This window comes from Ruditapes philippinarum, unplaced genomic scaffold (genome assembly GCF_026571515.1).
Source record: "Ruditapes philippinarum isolate M1 unplaced genomic scaffold, ASM2657151v2 ctg570_1_1_1_1, whole genome shotgun sequence".
Lineage (NCBI taxonomy): Eukaryota > Metazoa > Mollusca > Bivalvia > Venerida > Veneridae > Ruditapes > Ruditapes philippinarum.
This window is the reverse complement of record NW_026859409.1, coordinates 658,555-676,525: the sequence shown is the minus strand read 5'-3', so window position 1 is coordinate 676,525 and position 17,971 is coordinate 658,555.

The following is a 17,971-nucleotide window of genomic DNA, read 5'->3' as shown; positions in this document are numbered from 1 at the left end:
GTTTAATGCGACATTTTTGTCTTAATAATTATCTTTTATCAGTGATGGCCATGGGAAAAGCTAGAAATACAAATAATTATTGTAGACTTAATCCAATTAAGGAAAATGAATTATAAAACATCTCACACCAAGAAAAACCCACGATTGGAAAAATAAAGACCAGTGATTGCACTTTCTATTTTTTTAAAGTCAAATGTTAAGTACATTATATTATAACTGTCTCTTTCACGATAAACGATGTTTCAAACATTTCACAGCAATATCATTCAACAGTTTTTCATTTGTTTCTGCATAAAAAACGTCTTGAAGTAAAACACTGATATCTTACTTCAAACTTGAAAATTTCAAAGTTTATTATTTTATCTGTTCTTAATAAAATGTTTAACCATTTTTCATGTTTAAATACGGACTTTTGCTAATACCGGTGCAAAAAGAGAATTAATTACATTGTCTATAGTCCTGACACCATGATGCCATTACACACTGCAGTATATAGTTTCATGATATATATTTTCGTAATTATACCAAGATAACATATCTGAAACACATGTTTGTAACCTTTTGTTGCATAAGTTTGTGTTATTTTACAGATATATTAATATATAAAAATCAAACCCAGATATTTCTGTTAAATTCTGTAAAACTTATTATGTCGTTGCTAAACATATATTCCTATATCAACTAAATCAATTGTTATTCAAATAAAGAGCCAAGAGAAGGAATCTATGAAATGTATGCCTTAAATTACATATTGTGTGATCACCATTGTCACAACATTATCACACACTTTAAAAAAACGTTGTTTTTTTTTATATATTTCTTAAACATTTGTTGTGTTATCATACATCGCGAATTCGTGTCCGACCCATAACTTCATTATTTGATATCGGCTGATCACCATATAGAGCCCTTAAGTTTGGAATTATCACACTTTGTACTTTTTCTGGGACATAACTGTGAAACTACTAGAGATATACTTTTCTGTGTCAAAATCCTAGTTGGGAAGCATCACCCGGTTCAGCCGGCTCTTGTTTAAATTGCGGAAACGTCAATCAAGACTGTTTTAAAACATAATTCTTGCATGCTGGCTTCTTTATTGTGAAGAATTTTGTTTTAATTAGTCTTCTGAGCATTTCTTATACTTAATTTAATGGAGCATTGTATTGAATTAAGATTGCTACATGATGTCTCCCAGAAATGCATAAACTTTAGTTTCGTGATATAATAAATTGTTTTTCTCCCAAACTGGCATAAAGACGGTATAATTGATATCATAAATACTGGAAAAATGAAACAGATTTTTTGTGAATGCATTAGACTTAGAAATCTGATTGTCACATTGAATAGATGACGCCGGATAATTTATGATTAAACTTACTTCCTGATACACGGATTTTACATGCAAACATTATCCTTGTATAAGGAAGTAAATTCAATCATAAATTATCCGGCATCATCTATTCAATGTGACAATCAGATTTTTCAGAATATCCGAAACGTTTATACGCATATAAGATTGTACAATAAACATACCAGCCGATTTAATATTTACAAATGCTCTAACATATGTAATAAAAAGTTTGACAAAATCAGATTTCTTTATATTTCAAGACTTGGCAAAGTAACAGAAAGAATAGTAAACGCCAGTCTTTATATTATATAAATTCAACCTGTCTGATAATTCACTTTTTCCTTTACCATATATTAACAAGAGCTGTCGGTAGGACAGCAACGCTCGACTATTCTTAGTGCTTGATTGTAAAAAAAATGCTTTATACAGTTACCTCCTCCTGTTTACAGGTTGGGGTCATGATGGTGAACAAGTGTGCAAAGTTTCAAAGCCATATGTCAATGGACTTTGAAAATATTTGAACTATTACAAAAACTTTAACGTAAATTCTAAGTCGAAAAAGGGGCATAATTCTGTCAAAATGCTTGATAGAGTTACCTCCTACTGTTTACAGATTGGGGTCATGATGTTGAACAAGTGTGCAAAGTTTCAAAGCCATATGTCAATGGACTTTGAAAATATTTGAACTATTACAAAAACTTTAACGTAAATTCTAAGTTGAAAAAGGGGCATAATTCTGTCAAAATGCTTGATAGAGTTACCTCCTCCTGTCTACAGGTTGGGGTCATGATGGTGAACAAGTGTGCAAAGTTTCAAAGCCATATGTCAATGGACTTTGAAAATATTTAAACTATTACAAAAACTTTAACATAAGTGGTTACGCCGACGCCGACGCTCGGGTGACTGCAATAGCTCTACTTATTCTTATCGAATAGTCGAGCTAAAAAGTATAGGTGTTGACAGTATTTTTTAATTTAACGAAGTTGTATACACTTTTTAAATAATATGTTAGCACAGAACAACAATTTTATCTTTTATGAAAATATCTCATTAACGATGCAACCCTTTTCTGAGAGCAAGTGATTTTTTTTATATGTACGGAGCCTCTAAGGTGACATTTTCCACGCTTTTTCCCCAGAACTTAATTCGTAATAACAAAATAATAATTCGTAACTTCGAAATAATAATTCGTATTTACGAAAAAGTAATTCGTATTCATGAGCTTTTGTTCTTTATTTAACAATGGAATGAAGCTCATAAATATCAAATGTTTTCTCGAACATACGGACAGACGGACTGACGGACAGACGAACGGAGGGTAAACCTAAAGTCCCCTCCTGTTAACCGGTAGGGGACTAATAATCGCTTTCAATAGCGTTCCTGTGATAGTACCCGCGCTAGGAATATTTGTGAAATCGGGGTTTCTGTGCTTCACATCCAAACACAACATTTCCTTTTATGGTGTTTTATAATACATGTATATTATTGTATATGTAACTGATGCCTCTAAGAGGCTAAGCATTTTCAATAAACTGTTAAACTGTTAACTGTAAGTTTTTTTGCTTTTGTTCATGTTCATATTATTGAGTCTTGAAATAAAATATTATTTTTGTTTGATCGCACGGTGTCCCATACATAAATTGTATGGTATTATACTTTTTAAAATTGAGTAGACTAGTGAAAATCTGGAGCATACCCCGCCCTTATGTTTTACTAATTTATATGATAAAAGAAAGTTATAATATAGCATGTTTCTTTTTTAAAGAAAAATGTCAAAATAGATTAATTGTTTCAAATATTAAAACATTGCTGATAGATATAGTATTTGACAATGAGGGAAAGGGAGATATTTCGGATACAGAATGATTTCTCACTCACAAACGCTGAGCACTTAAATATAATAACTTGAGAACCTTCCGGATTATAATTGCAAGGTGAGATTAGTAGGCTCTTGTCAAACTCACAATTACTTTAAATATGATTTTGTAAATTTAAAGCGAATTAATATTTCGTAATAACGAGTTATTATTTTCTTAAAATGAATAATTAGTTCGTAAAAACGAATTAATATTTCGTTAATTCGAATAAATATTTCGTTATTAGGAATTAAATTTTGGAAACTACGAATTACTTCTTAGTAAAAACGAACTAATAGTTCGTTAAAACGAATAATATTTCGTAAAACGAATTAATATTTTGTAATTACGAATAAATATTACGTAAAAACGAATTAATAATTCGTAAAAACGAATTAATATTATTTCGTAAAGTTGAATTAATATTTCGTAATTACAAATGAATATTTTGTGAAAACGAATTAAACGCCGGAAAAAACGAAAATGTCACCTTAGGGGTTCCGCACATATTATATAATAATGATTAAATTAAATATATCTAAAATATCCTTTCCATTCAAATGAACATCGTGCCAAATAATACCAATATAAATTCTTCAACCTCTTCCATGGTAGGGTTTCTTAGGGAAAAACATTATTTATCAATTTGTGTCTTACATGGTGACACAATATCAGAATCAAAAATAATTCTTTCTTACCAAAAAGCCAAAAAAAAAAAAAAAAAAAAAAAATCCAAAACTGCTATTATTTGCAATGAAAGTCGTTAACAATATAAATTTTTTACCTTTTGAGAAAACATATTGTGCTAAGAATAGATTAAACAGGGTCATGAATAGATTTCTTTGTCTTCTGAACATTTTGACACATGAAAATGAATTAACTAACGGCTTTAAATCTTGTTAGTGAAAATAGAATGAGAAAAAGCTTTTTGAAGAACATTTATTTACGTACAACGGATGTAAAATCGTCAAACTCTGTTATAAAAAATATCCGTTTGCTAAGAAAGAAGTTTTATGTGATGTAAAATCAATATGTAATGGATATATATACAAAAACATTGTTATTTTAATCAAGTCTTGCTGATGACTTAAAAAGTAATATTGAAATATAAAATCTTTAGTACATAAACGATTGAAATCCTTAAAAAATATATAAATGTTTCTAGAAACGTCTATACGTGCATTTGTAGAAAAAAAATGATAAAAACCAAAAGGTATCTTTTTAATTTCTACATGAAATAAATGAAATATTACCCTTTTGCATTGAACATATTATAAGTGACTTATTTCTTTTAGAAAAAAAACAATCATTTTACTACACCATCAAATGTTTTGGTCTGTTGTAGTGATAATGACAAACAAATGAATATGTAATAATGAGATTAAAACAACTGGCGACAGATTTACTGAAATTCTTCAGATTATTTCTTATAATCATTTATAGTCCTAAAGAATTTTAAGTTTTAATAGGATCACTCAATGCATCAAATACATATGTATTTTTGAGCATGCATAATATTTGAATTCTATTCTTAATGAGCTTGTTCCTACTTTTATTACGAAAGAAATATGTTTTGTTTATTTCGACACTTTTGGATTCTAGGACATGAGGTATCCCGAATATAAACATAGTGCGAAATCTGCATTCTGAATGCAGACAATTATGTTGAGAAATGAGAAGACCATATTCGACATGATTAGACAATGCAACATGACATTATTGACAACTGATAATTCGATATAATATGTAAGACATGTAACTTACATAGATAGGTAAAATCAGCTTGCAGGGAAAGGCAAGTTTCAATTACCGAAATAATTTTTATCTTACAAGTGTTTCTTATTTTCAAAAATAGTGAAAAAGCAATTTTGCAAACGTTTTGTTTTAAATTACAGTTTGAACCATTCTTTACCTTAACATTTTGGCAGCCATCAGTAACGTTAATGGGATTTTTTTAAAAAGTTGAATGGAAGACAAAATACCGTACGCTCGATAAACATTATTTTTCATGTTAAATACTGCTTCCTTCACGTGACCAACATAAACTTCCTTCTAAATCCGTTAAATAAAAAACATTAACGAATAATAATTATCACTTTAGATGTTTAATATTCTTTTAAAAGACAGAATTCTGATGCACTTATTTACGTGTTATAACAAAGTATTTAATTGATATGATTTTACATAATTTTTGCTAATTGGTTTTAGTTTTATTCTTGATTAAGCATTAAAACATTTTATTATTAATTAATTCGGAATTTGTAGCACAGAAAACAATTATATTAACATTTCGTTTATATTTATTGAATTGAAATAACTAGGCTAAATAGAACATGCAATAATAATCAAATGACAGTACAAAATCAAGTTTTTGTCACATAAATGCACCAGTCTCCCATAAGTCTCTTTGATCATTTAGTTTTTACACAACACTTGTAACATTAAAGTGCATTATAATGGAATCGTGCAAACTTAAGTAACGTTGTTTTTAGCAAATGATTAAAGGAAATCATCTTAACGTTTCAATTAAGCATAATCGAAAGTGCAATTTGGTTAACTGAAAAAGCAATTACAATATTTAAATATTTTATGAATTTGATTGTGCATTCTAAATAGGCTACCATAAATCTGCCCATTCAAAGTGAAATATGCTACGGACAAAATATTTAAATAAGACATAATTCATATCCAAAAAAAGGCTTACATTATTAAAATCTTATACTATTGTAATGTAAAATTATCAAATATTTATAAATGACATGTTAAAAGGAAGTGAGTCAGACTGATTTAATTTCCCTAAAGCATCTCCTTTGAAAGTCTCTGATAAAGTTTATATAACTGTGTAAATAATGACAGACACTTTATCCAGAATATGCAAAAACAATATTTTTTCTGAAATGTTGACATTAAAATAAATTTATAAAATGAAATAAAAATTGATTGCATAAACATAATTAATTCATGGAAATGTGAAAAATATATGAAATAAAATTCATGTTTAAAAGTTTTACTTGCAAATTTGCCATCATTAGTCAATATAAGTATACCCTGAATATTTTTAATGTGAAAGAAACAAGACTAATCTCACTGATATTGATTCAGATGCGTAAGAGATGGATTGTTAGGTATATTTGTAAACTTATGATTCCATATATTTCAAAATGATTCGGGGCAGTGCTAAAAACCGTGTACTGTTTTCCTTTTCTGACAAACAAATGTTCCTACATGTTTTACAAAATGTTTAAGATTTGGAGACATCTTCGGGAGAAATGAAAATGTAAGTAGTTTAATATAGCGAAATCGGTTCCATTTTATTAGGTGTGTATAAGCACAGTTTATTAGAAAATCGACAGTGGAAATAGAAGAAAATGAAAAAAGCGCAACTGATTTAATTTATATCATGTATATTGTTTGTTCGTTATAATGTAAGAAAAATAATTCAGGTGTTTATAGCACATTCAAGAAAGCATCATTGAGGTCCATTACCTTTTACAAATAGTAATGTAGAACACTTAGGATTCTCGGCCGGTCGGTATTAGTCAAACGCGCTTTAACCCTTTTCAATTTTGGATTAATTTTCACAATATCAATAATTCTTTTGGGGTGAGCGACTGAACTGAAATTATTAGTTTTAACAAATGGTACATAAGACGAAGTCCCGAAAAATATTTCTATTCTAGCCATTACTGTCAACAGAGTCCGTAAAACACCAATTTGTCGTTAAGATGCAAAATACAAGAGGGCCTTGATGGCCCTGAGGTCACTCACCTGTATAAAGGCACCCGGAGCGGGGCTAGTTTAAACCCCAGGGCTTTTATTTGAACAAACTTAGGAGACACCCATTAGATGATGTTTCACAATGTAAAGTTTTTACTACACACATATAATGAAAAACAATGATCTACTCCCCCCCCCCGTCAGGGCCAATTTTAATCCAGGGGCTTTTATTTGAACAAACTTGGTAGACACCAATAAGAAGATGTTTCATGCTAAACATCTAAGCTCTAGCTCATTGGGTTTTTAAAAGAAGATTTTTTAAGTTTTTACTATTCACATATAGTTAAAAACAGTGACACCCCTTGGACGGGACCAATTTTGACCCAAGAGCTTTTATTTGAACAAACTTTAGAAACACTTACTAAAAGATGTTTCATGCTTAATATCTAAACTCTAGCTATATGGGTTTTTTCAAAGAAGAATTTTAAGTTTTTGCTATACACATATATGGAAAATCAATGACACCCATAGCGGGGCCAATTTTGACCCCAGGGCTTTTATTTGAACAAATTTTGTAGACACTCACTAGATGATGTTTCATGCTTAATATCTAAACTCCAGCTATTTGGGTTTTTTTTTTCAAAAAAGATTTTTTAAATTTTTGCAATACACATATAAGGAAAATGAATGACCCCCGGGGAGGAGCCAATTTTGACCCCAGGGCCTTTTATTTGAACTTGGTAGACACCCATTAGAAAATGTATCATGCAAAATATCTTAGCTCTAGCTCTTTGAGTTCTTTAAAAGAAGATTTTTTAAGTTTTTACTATATGCATATAGGGAAAATCAATGACCCCCTGGGGCGGAGCCAATTTTGACCCAAGGGCTTTTATTTGAAGAAGCTTGGTAGACACTCACTAGAAGATGTTTCATGCAAAATATCTAAGCTCTAGCTCTTAGGATTTTTAAAAGAAGATTTTTATATTGGTTGCCATGGCAACCAGAGTTTTTAATGAAATTTAAATTGTTGAACAACTTTGAAAGGGGTCCACGTAAGGACCATTTCTGTAAAGTTTGGGTGCAATTGGCCATGTGGTTAAGGAGGAGATTGTTTGTTTGTTTCATTTTACGCCTTTTTCCAACAGTATTTCAGTCATATAGGCGGGTAGTTTCCTAACCATCGTTCCTGGAGAGTTACACCAGTACTAAACTACCTACCTCCGCGCTAAACTACCAAAGCATCTCCCGGGGATCGAACCCACTAAGGAGGAGATGCTTTTTGAAAAGGTTGACGCCATTTTTTGAAGGACGCACGACGCACTACGCACGACGCACGACGGACGCAGAGTGATGACAAAAGCTCATAAAAACCACCAGGCTTTCATTTTTAGATAAACTGTTTGCTTAAATAAGGAATGAAAATACAACGCAAATGACAGGGTCTTATACTTAGACATACTCTTCTGCGCATCGGTCAAATGATTCACTATCGCTCACTTCGTACTGTCTGATGTAACGTGAGTGTATTCAGTAAGCTGCGAAGGGAGCGTAACTTAGACATAACAACGGCTTTTTTCCTTAGTACAGTCTTTCCTGAGATATCATTTATTTATATATTATATAAATCTCAAATTATTCCGGTAAAATAACTTCTGATGAATTGAAATGATGCAAAGAAAATTTCCTAGCCATAACTTTATATGCAAATGATAATTTTCCTTTTATGATTCTTTATATACAATTGTAGATTAATGACTAATGGATGAAGCCACTACAAAATGGAAATTAAGTGCAAGAAAAAATCAAAAGGTATGTGAATATAGCATGACAAATTTACATTTGTCTCACTACATACTCTTTTACTTCTCACTGTTATGCAAATTCAATGTATACTAACACTGCAGCAAGAATCGAATAATAAAGCATAAAATGCATATAATAAATGATTCTAAGACTTGCTAGACGATGCCATATATCTTTGATTACTTTTGAAAGTCGTTGTACTGCTACATTAAAAACCGTGATAAAAATAGAAAAAACAAAACAAAAACAGCTATTGGATAAAATAGACATACTTTTACTTTTTTTTCATTATACTCAATTATTGTTGTATTTATATTTAGAAGTTAACGTAACTAAGTTACATGTACATCATGAAATATAAAATTAATGATCAAACTTTTATTCTAACAAAAAGTATTTAATGTCAGTGTTGTTTCTATTAGCCGACTCTTAGCTTTAAGCAGTGGACAGTTAACAGTTGTCAGAAGGCAGTTGACAGTAAGCAGTTGAAAGAAGGCAAGTGACAGTAAACAGTAGGCTGTCGTTCATGGAATTCGCAAAACAGTTAAATTGTGATAAGAAAAGATGCATGTTCAACACATCTATATTGAAGTTACTTATTTTGTTTATTTAATTATTCTAGGACAGGTTGTAAATACACCTTGGAATGGTTACCTGTGATAGGAACAAAGGAGGAGAACGATTATAAAAAAATCAATACACGTCGTCTGTTACTTAAATACAATCGATTACGTTATGTTCCGTAGGGCTATGTGGTACAAGATTATGCGATTTATTTTGTTTATTAACTCAAGCGTTACAAAAGAAAATCTGTTTTATGTGAGGTACTTAAACTGCAAGTAACAATTGTTTTCCAGCCCTTTAATAAAACAGATGTCGCTACCATATGAAAACGGTATATGTAATTCTAAATTTTATTGTGACAGTTTCTGATCATATAAAGGTGATTTCAATTACATATCATACGCTTTAAAGACATTTTATTTACTTTATTTTAGCTAAATGTGACATAATCCTACAGCTTGTATTTTAGATAAGGTATGTTGTGATTGTCAAAGTCATAATTTCTGCCTTATTTAAGATCGACACAATCTGAAAAGTATCATCATATTCAAAATAAATAAATATGATTGGAACATGTAATTATAAAGTTGTAATACATTAATTTCATTGGATTAATAGCACTTTACGCAACTTACGTTGTACCTTACGGTTATCCCTAAATTTATCTGGTAAGATTTCACTGTAGGCATAGAAAATTTCAGTAATTCAAAATGTATTACAAATGTGATAGATAACGCTTTAACAAGATTGATGGGGGACTTAAACCTAATGCAAATGGTTTTCTAATGTGTTTATTACCATATAAATTTGAGGGCATCCTTACAAATTTCTATATAAATGCTTAATATATATAATGCGTTATCCATCGAATAAGTAATGTTTAAAATAGAGGAATTTTAGCAAAGAAGTATTTAAGCAATGCACTTTCGTTGTATTTTGCTTTGAAAGAGAATATTGATTTCCATGTTTACTTTCACTTTGATATCTAATCGTGCATTTAAATTATATTTATTATAAAATGAATCTAGCATTGGCCATTTCCAAAGAATTGATATTTAACATGATTCGGTACGGAATGGAAAATTACATACGCTCTTAAAAGATAAGTGTCATTTTGCTCATATAACTGTTTGTTTTAATTTTAATTGTGCTTAAATTAAAACATTCAAATTAAAATTAAGATGAAAAATATTGTTGATACACCAAGTTTGGTTGCTTATTGATTCATACACGTCGTCTATTCATACACGTCGTCTGAAGAAATTTCATACAAATTGTGACAAACATTTCAATACCGGTCCATGTTTGTGTTAGTAAACGTACGCTGAATCCGAACTTAAATGCTAAAATGCAATGCATGACCATTTTAGATAATAATTAACGTACATACATTTCAGGATTTTAATTTTATACATGTATTGTTTTGTTTTGCTGTAAAACTTTGGTTTTAAAACAGTAAAGACTTGTACTGCCTTCAATTGGTAGACTGTTGCTTTGATTAAAGTTTGAGAATTATCGCAGATGTTTCAACAGTCATAACAATCACAAAATATTTTGTCCGAAACAATACAATGTTTTATAATTTGAAATGAATTTCTGCAATGTGCTCCCAAATATCTGTATCTGTTAATTATTAAAGTTCATGGCCGCAAAATTCTTTTCATTAACAGTTTTTATGTGATATTTTTTTTATATTTTGTCTAGCATTGACAATATGAAATCCATAAGCATTAACTATCGAGTAAAGATATCGATAGTATGTCATAAAATCTTTTATGAAATATATGATGAGAATTTTAATTTATTTTAAAATTTCATTGAATGTTACTATTTATTTCTATTTCAAATCCAAGACTCCTTAAATCACTTTCACAATGCCAACGACGGGATTTTGTGGCAATTCGCAAACTTTACTATTTAACATTAAACTTTGTCAACAATATCATTATATTATATGTTTTTGGCTTCTTTTACTTGTTTGTGAAGTATACGAATTTTATAGAAAGTGTCCGTGCTCAAAACACTGAAGTGATAGACATAAATATATATTAATTTACAGCAGGGTTATCATGTATTTTTTCTTTATCCTATTTTGCTTCAAAAAAATCAAGGTATTGTTCTAAAACGTCATACCTATGCTTTCCAGAATGCTTGATAAAACTGTTGATATTTCATTTATAATAAGCCATTAAATACTTTTACTTCTGACAGTACGTAATGCCAAATGAATATATTTACTTGTGATTATAGATTTTTTTATACAATACTTTGAAATGTGACAAGTGCGTGTTTGGTTTTGCAGCCTTAAATATCCTTAGAAATCGATTAAACAAGAAACATACTTATTCTAAACTTAATTCCATTTACTTTACATTTACTTGAATGCAACTTTATTTAAAACTTCAGTTCCTTTCTCAAACAGCACAATTCATTTTTTAATTTTAAATTACTGGAAACTTAAAACATGACATCAGGTGTACACAATAAGTGATTGAACGTTCATGCACTTAACGTTCATGCACTTAACGTTCATGCACTTACGTCCTAAAAAATTAAAATATAATCGGTCAAACTACGCACTGAAGGTAAGTAAATTTTTCCATATTGTGCAAATACATTTATTTTTGACTTTGATTTAAAGATAAAGTTAACTCATTTGGACACATTCCTCTTTGAAGTATAATGTTATAAAATGCCTGATAACCTAGTTGTACCATATTCCAAGTATCTGACTGTCAATCCAATCTTGTCACATGTCAGATCGTTGGAAAATTTCGTTAATGATAATTGCAGTTTAGATCAAATTACATTTCTCAAAATAACTTTTGATCTTCATTCATGTCTGGAAGAATTGAATGAATTAGATTATTATCCTTACTCTGTTATTTCTAGAACTATATCAACGGAAATATCTATCTAATTTAAAAACGAAGTAAATCTCATCGGTAAGGAAATGTTATTAAGAGTAAAACGAACATTTTTATATAACTTGTAAGTTCAAAGAGAAGATAAATATGACCATGTAATTCTGACTCTGACCTTAGGGAGCCAAACAATGCGTTTTGCATATTTTCATGGTATTGTTAAGTTGTTTGCCTTCAAGTTTTATGTTTTCTATAGTTATTGATATTACTGTCTTAATTAAGTATTAACAAAAAATATTTGATTTAAATTCGTTTATGAAGAAGTCTGGCCCCATGTGGCTGAGGTAATTACTTTGCCGGCTGATGCATCATAATTGCAGTCACCGCGAAAAACTGGAGTTTATGCATCTTTTACCTCTTGCAATTAAGGTAGTTATGTTCCAAAATATTGCTTTAAAATTTGTAAAAGCAGAGGTTTCGGAACCACACAACCCAAACCATGCCGGTGCGTCGTACAAACATATAAGAAAGTCGGTGGTTTTTTTCAAACAACTCACATGTACCTTACCAGTAATACTACTTAGAAATATGAGCTGAAGGGCTCGAACATATGACCGTTTTGACAGGAAGCAGCCATCTTCGACGGAAAGGCCGTTTTAGACAGTATAGGCAATGCCACTCAAGCAATGAATGGAGGCACTAACAACCATCACTGCACTGGTATTTGAAAAGATAGTTTCTTAACAATCTCAATAATATATGGATTGATAATAATTCGACAATTACTCGATAACGAAAGTAAAGTAGATCTAGATGACGTGTTACAATCTAAATTAACTGCTGTAACAATATTATAATGTAAGTTTATACACTCAGGCAACGTGTGTTTTAAACTTATGCAAATGATTTCAATGAGTCATATCTAGAATATATCGTAGACGTTAACAATTGTAAGTGTTAAAGTATTATGCGATGCTGCGTTTTATCAATCATATGCGTTTTCTTATTACATCATTCATATTGTCTCATGCCTATAGGCAATATGAATGAAATTCATCTTATTAAGCAATAACTTCTGAACATCTTAAACACTGTATAACTGACCTGTTGAGACGTTTTTGTCTAGCAAAACACAGAAAGCGAAACTTTGCAATAATACATAATTACAATGTGAAAGATTTATCACATAATTATAATTTCCTTAAATCATGACGTATTATTGGACAACAGAGAATAGTAGAGCAGCAATTCTTTGTCGTTTACTAAACGTACATGAACGGTATACAATTATAACAAAAGTTTTCCCTTCCATGGTTTACGACATAGATAACTTGTATACACGATTAATTTAGAAACGAATACATGATATATTATGCAACACTTAAAGACAAAAAAGTTTAAAAACGTTCAGATACTGATTTAATGATTATGCTGATCACTTGAGGAATATAGCGTTTAATGTGATGAAAATATAAAAATGTAAACAAAGTAGTATTTTGACTTCCATTAATCAAACAAATTCAATGTTACGGTACTAATTGACCAAACGCAAAAGAAGTGAAGATTCTTTAGTGTTTGCAAATGATAAATGATAACTCCTTTGAAACAATACCATAATGCCAGAATATGAAGGTTTAAAAAGAAGAATAAAAACATTTATAGGGAACAATGGGCCTTTATAGAAAATAATCTAATCGTTATGATTGACAAAAAGTAAAAAATAACTTCATTTATTTTCTCACTGCAATCGACGAATCTTATTGATCTGGAGATATTTTCATTAGAAGTAATCACTTTTTACATCAAATTACGACATGTACGATGCTCAAAATTACTACTTGAGTATTGTAATTTTATCATTGATTATGTCTGCAGGTCAAGGCAATATGTATGAAATGAAAAAAAGGCATGTGGTTACTTTTGGCATCTTATCTTATAAGATAAAGACCATTTTGAAAGGTAATCACTGTGCATCCAAAACCACACCAGCGATGCTGCAAAAGATGGATTTATAACGTTACAGACTGTACATATCAAATTCATATCAATGTTGTCAGACCAAAAGTAAAAAAGTAGCCTTTTCGTTTTCAAACATCAGTTTTAATATAGTCTTAGTATTCATTTGTATCAAAATAAACTTATAATGATTGATGCATGAATATTAGATTTGACCGCAACTGTAAACTTAAGCCAGTAATAAAGTCATTGCATTTTAAAAAAAACCTAAATAATATACGGCTTACTGATGAAGATATTGTACAAGAAAGATAATTATAAGCGTCTCTTTGGTAATTTCACCTTTACCAAGCGAAGCATTTGCAAGAATTACATAGAAACAGGACAGTTGCCATTGGCAAGCAATAATTTTTGCTTTATGCAAATGGTGTTAGAGCGAATGTATACAAGTATAACAGAGACTGATATGAATGAATAATGTGTTCTTTTAACTTGTTATACATAAAATGTAAAACATATTGCGCGCGCCAAACAAAAATTACAACTCCAGTATTTGATATTATGTTTTCTTTTTTAAGTCCATGTGCAAATATCTTACATATTTGCACTGCAAGTTTATCCTGAATAAAAGTATAATATCTTGCAGTATTATAGTATAATATAAATCTTGTACTAGTTTTGTTAAATAGATATTCGTATTGATTGGTAATCATTGAACACAATTATAAGACTCCATATATTCATTATGAGGCACAGTTTTATGTTAAATCTATACAAAACATAGTTACAGTTGTACATCTTTGCTGATTCTCTTAATTACCAAAACCAATGATGAAACAGAATGAAATGGTTAAATAAATAAATAGATAAATAAATAAATACAGAAACAAATTGCATGAATTTTCCTGATTATATTAAACATTTCTTAAGTTATTGTTCTATAAGAAAATATTGAAATGCAGGTTTTAACACGTAATATCAAAATATATAAAACATTAAGAAATGCAAAGTATCACTTTATTATAATGTAAATAGTTTTGTGCTATTTATAATATTTGTGTGACTCAATGGCCAATAATTGTTCCGTAGAAATTTCGCCTAGCCTGAGGATTGAACCGCCAATCCATGGATTTCTAAACCAGGTCTGTTCTTTTAGATTAAAGCAGGTGAACAACCTCAATGCCGGAACAACAATAAAGTAAAATCACTATTACTATATTCACAATGTCGTCCTTGTATACTAGATAATAGACTGATACTGTTATAACAGATTAATGTAAATTGACCAGACCAAGATGAAATGTAAATGTCATATTATTTAATGTTGAAATGTAGTATTATACACATAGACGACACCTTATTTAACCACATGCAAATATATTGACGAGTTATATCAATGTCTTATCAGTTTATAATAATCAGTCTATAATAAATATTGTCTGATGTTGAATATTATTAATCTGATACGGTGTTTAATAACGTAATAGATATTCTCTCATCCCTAAAGAGAGCATAAGGCTCATCTAAATAGCGTCTGTACGTCTTCAATACACATATTTTAAACTGCATATCTGGCCTGTTGGGAGTCCTCTATCTTTAAAATCAAATAAAGCTAGACATAGCAACAACACAAAAATACAATAGTAATGATCAACAACTGATTATTTTCCTTAGAAATGAATTATTGCGTAAATTTCTTGAAAACAAATAGTGTGACAGTTTTAAAGAACAGGCATTTCCTTTACAGCTCCAAACATATGAGTTGTATGATAACATATGATAAACAAGATCAACAATGAAAGGCGGAGTTCAAAATCCATCCTTCAATAAATTGTTTTTTTTTTATAAAAATATACCACAAGAAATGATTCTTTGAAGACAAAATTGGTTCTTTTTTCAGTTTATGACTGATTTCTGTAGGCTGTACAGCAAATGATTAAAAACAAGTACTTTGACTACTCGGCAGCGAACACTCTATATGTTTTTAAATTATTGATTTTTAATTATTTAATCTACATTTATGAAAGCTTATATTACTCTTTTACGCCAATTCGCAAGTGTAACAATACGATTTCGGTCAGCAAAAACATTTGGCGACCGTTTATTGTCAAGCCTTTGAGAAGTGTCAAGAGAGCTATGTACTTTTTTTTGTTCAACACATGTGTAACTGCTGTCCAAATTTCTATTTCTAGATGGCTTTTTGCCAAATCCAATTTATGGAGATGTAGTATCAACACCGTAGGGAACGTGTTAAAGTATCGCGTTTTCCAGTTACCGTATAGAATTTTAAAGATGGAGGATTATTTGTTGGGAGGTCAGGTAGGTGATTTTTATTCCGTCCATACTACAAGTATTTTAGTTTCTAAAAGATGTGTTTGTGCTTTGCTTGTAAGGAACAGAATCCGGTATCTACCCATATATTTCTTTAGACGCTGCACCGCAGATTTATCGTTATATTGTCTCATAAATATGCAGATTTGACAATTTGAAAATTTGAATCGAGAGGCCAACGCATTTTCCTCCAATTTCGACATTATTTATGCATGCCTAGAAAAATTAAATCTGCAAAACGTTAGTCCTACATGTTAGGAAACGTTTATAAAAGTAAATGACCAGTTGAACCAATTTTCCTGTTCTTAAAATGCGTTTGAAAAAATAAACAATGTTACAGTATAGAGCGAGTTGATTTGTGCAGGGTTACAGCATAGACCTAGCGATTTGTATTCAATTTTGTTACAGTTTATACCAAGATTTCGGTTACAGTTTAGACTTCGATATTTTCTATATATACTAGGTAAATTGTATGAATGTTACATAGACTTTTAAATCTCTGTGAGCTTATTGGCCCGATGGTTATTCGTCCGTCTGTCGTACATATGTGTGTGCAATCTCATCCGCTCAGTAACTACTTGACTAAATATGATGAAATTTACATGACTTTCTACCAATTAAGTTGTTCCAATGGTTTCGGTTGCAATCGGGGATACGAAAACCCAAAACATAGATTTTGAAAAAAGGCAATGTTTAAAGACCCTTTTCATCTAGAACCAAAAGTATTCAAATCAAATCATGATCATGGCGTCATTTTGAATGCTTCTTTGTTGAAGTTACGATTTTTTTGTCATTATCAAATTAAAAGTCGTTTTTTTTTTATTTCAGACATCCTGTATAGCAGTTTTCATGTTTCTGAAAAAAAAATGATATTGAAAGTTATAGACTATAAATAAAGGTCAGACAATTACACTATCTCCTCTAGTAAGTCTGATGGAGGAACATAATAGTGGCAGAGTCGGGATAAGGCCGTCGACTTCAAATCATCTTTCATTTACTGCTGTAGTTGAAATCCAGTCATTGGGATTTTGTTTTTCTCTATTTAATTGTCACATCCGTGTTATTTGTGCCGTGTATCGGCTGTACAAAGTCTCCCCGTACATTTAATTAATGATGTTATATTTTCGATCCTTGAAGATCGTTCAGCAGGACATGCACTTTCCAGTACCGTCCATGAACAGGCTAAAACGAGCCTGCAACATTTTCAATTTTGGCGTGTCGGACTTTCTGTAGGGATTCTGTTTTTCCCTATTTTTTTTTATTCTTTGTATGTGAGAAATCTATCAAGCTAATTTACGGAAGGTCGGTGGTACTAGTCAGGTGCCCGCTCGTGTCTGAAATGTTTCAGAAAGGGTATCTATGGTCTTTCTTTACATTAAAGCAGGAATGTTTTCACATGACCTCAGTGTCTTTGAAACTTAAAATCCAAGAAAGCCAAACGTAACAAACCCTTTTAAATACTTACAAAATACATTATGGTAGATGGAAAATCCAACTTAAAATAAAATGTATGGTTGCAGTATTGCTCT